Raw genomic sequence first — 3,318 nt, forward strand, 5'->3', positions numbered from 1 at the left:
CCGCCTAGCTATTGCTAATGCTAAGCCAGCTAAAGCCAGGCTACACGTATCTCCTCCTCCAGAACATGGCGGGCAGAGTGGGAGGGGGGAAGCTGGGAAGGGTGTGACCAGGGCGGCTTGACTTGCCTGGGGGACTAAGAGACCCTTTACTCCCCGCTGAAAATTACAGCCATGTCACCCCCCAAGTCCTACATGATGCGTTACAGTACTAGGGCAGGCCCGTTTCACAGTGCCATAGAGAGTCACTTTCGTGATCATTAATGTGTTTCAAGTTTTCACAGCTACACATGCTACAAGGTGGGCAGAATATGACTACAAAATATGTGTCAATGCTGGTTAACAATGCCTGCTTCAGGATTTCAAATTACAAGGACAATCCACCCAATCTATATTTAAAACATGGTTCTTGTCTCTTTTGTTTTAGCTGTTTAGTGACTGTCTGAACAGACCCATCAGGTAGATCAGGTTCTTCTCAGGAAACTTCTTTTGCAATTTTTATTTCCTTTTTGACACTAAGTTGTACCAGCCACAGGGAATACAATGCATGAGCTTATACTACACAAGTAAGTGCATGTCATGATTTGTTGATGCCAAGGATAGCCTGTTTTGTGTGTGTGTGTGTGTGTGTGTGTGTGTGTGTGTGTGTGTGTGTGTGTGTGTGTGTGTGTGTGTGTGAGTGTGTGTTACAGGTGTGTCAGTAAAAGCCACAAACATTGCAGGACAGCATTCCACCACTCAGACTTTTCCACTGTATCTGTGCAACCGTCTCATCAGCGGTGTTTTAAATAGAGGGAGGGACACAGTCATCACAAGTTTTAGACAAACATGCAAAACACACTGTTGGTTATTGAGATCAGGTGCTATGAATAGACATGAAAGGTTCCCCGAAAAGTGTACAGTGAGCTATGAATAGAAGACTACATGTGTAGATGTTGTAGATGGAGAGTGCGTTGCTTAAAAATAGAAGCAGGGATCAAAAACGTCACAGTTTTACATCTCTGCCAGCGCACACAGAGAAGTTGCCAAGACCTGAATTGCAGTAAGTGGACAGCCAAGGTAAGATAGTTTTCAGCTTTCCATTAATGTGCCGTACATCCTGGCCAACAGTGACATTTTATTCTGGCTGTACAGAGAATCTCCCTGCTATGTTAGGACAGCAGGATAAGCCATAGGAAGCCTAAGCCAAGCTAATTGAGAGAGAGGGAGAAAGAGAAAGAAAGATAAGCTTGGAGATTCTGATGTGAACAGGCACAGTTTAAACAATACCTTATCAGCTACACTAGCTTTAATGCTTGAAATAGGACAGAGATGACATTTGAAAATCAGGATGCAAGAAAAACAATTAAATGATATAACACTCTGTAGAAAATAAGTAAAAAGTTGATGGGGTTTTTACAGGATGTCACTAACATTCCAGGAAATAGATGTTTTCTTAATTGTTACTGTTTATTAACTCACACACTTCACAAAAATTATTCCCCAGCAGTGTTTTTTAATACTGATAGAAGCTAAATACTTTGGATAAAAGCATCTGCCAAATGAGAAAATGTAAATGTAATGTAACTCAAACCTTTCTGAGTTCAGTTGACTGTGTTTCTAGGAATCTGAGTAGATGACTCATCACACTAGACTTCAAAACAACCACATTAAAAGCATAACCCCTGAAACACACTGGAACAGTCAAGATTTAGCTCAGATATGATGATGATCCTACTTAAAATAGGATTATGCACCAAAGTGTGTTTGTCCAACAACATTAGAGGTGACAAGAAGAGGGCATTATCTGTTTGTGTTATTATATATGTAAACATACGGTCTATTTATCTAGAATACAGCAGGAAAATACAAAACAACAACAGTACAAATGGAATTCCTCAAACAAGTGTGATAAGCATGTCATCAAAGATAACTCAGACTGTGAGGTTCAAGGGTGGGTCAGACCTCTCACTCCAGAAATCAATTTGCAAACAACATGTCAAACAAAGCACAAGTACATCAACTTTCAAAAAATGTGACCTTGGCATATTAAACTTTACTGACTCCAGGTCGTGCTTTCTTATCCTGTCTGCTAGAGTGTTATCGCACTTGCTTCAGTGCTTTATCAAGCCCATTCAAGCCTGTGCAAACATGTACTTTGCTAATCGACTGAATGTAAAATACTTAAATGGCCAATGAATGCATTACGGGGGAGGCATGACATTGGCTAAAATGTTTGGATGCCTCTTGCAGATCAGTGCACATCATCCTTCTGCAGGTTCAGTTTCAGCCAGTAGAGGTCAGGAGTGTTTTACTTTTCACGATCAGGGGGTTTCATTGCAATGTGTAGGTAACTTAGTGAGGTCTCTCTAACAGAGCCCCTGCAGCCATGTGTGTCCTTTAATATGTGATTAGCACTGGTGACCCTTGATTTAAAAAGTCATTAGAGCTAATTAACATTAAACTTCACAGCCTGTCTGCTTTCATGTAATTCCCCCCATTTACAACACTCATATTCTGTTAGACTCATTGAACCCTTAGCTTCTCCTCAACCTTTAGGTGTAACACACTGACCCAGACTGTTCATAGTCACACAAAACAAAGCCACCAGCACAGGTCTAACTGAGCAGCAAAACACAAAATAGTCTTTGAACAAGTGGGTGTGCCCAGGTTTTCTACGGCTGAACACAGAAGAAACTGAAATTATTGTTTTTGGCCCCGAAGAAGAAGAAAGATTAAAAGTCTGTCCTCACCTTGAATCCAAGACAATGAAATCTACAAATCAAGCTGGAAATCTTGGTGTAGTTATGGACTCTCACCATACCCCATACAGTCAATTAAAAATTTCATGTACTACCACCTTAAAAACAGAAAGAATTAAAGGATTTCTGTCTAACCGGGATACAGAAAAACTTTATTAAAAAATCAACCAGACAGCTGCAGCTCATCTAGAATGCTGCTGCCAGAGTCCTCATTAATACCAAGAAAGTGGAGCTCATCACACTGGTCCTCAAATCACTGCACTGGCTTCCTGTGTGTCAAAGGATAGATGTTAAAATCCTACGACTTGTCTATAAAACACTAAATTGTCTTGGGCCTAAATACAGCTCCGATCTACTTATACAGTATGAAGCATCCAGACCCCTCAGCTCATCTGGGACAGATTTAGTCAGTGTTCTCAGAATCGAAGTCATCAATGTGAAGCATCTTTTCTCTCCTCCCCACCAGTGGAACAGATTTCCTGAATACCTGAGGTCTGCTGAAACTGTCAGCTCATTTAAATCGGGGCTTAAAACATTACTATTTGCTGCGGCTTACTAATAAATTACACACCTAACGTCT

This window comes from Seriola dumerili, unplaced genomic scaffold (assembly GCF_002260705.1).
Source record: "Seriola dumerili isolate Sdu_G_001 unplaced genomic scaffold, Sdu_1.0 BDQW01000260.1, whole genome shotgun sequence".
NCBI classification, from domain to species: domain Eukaryota; kingdom Metazoa; phylum Chordata; class Actinopteri; order Carangiformes; family Carangidae; genus Seriola; species Seriola dumerili.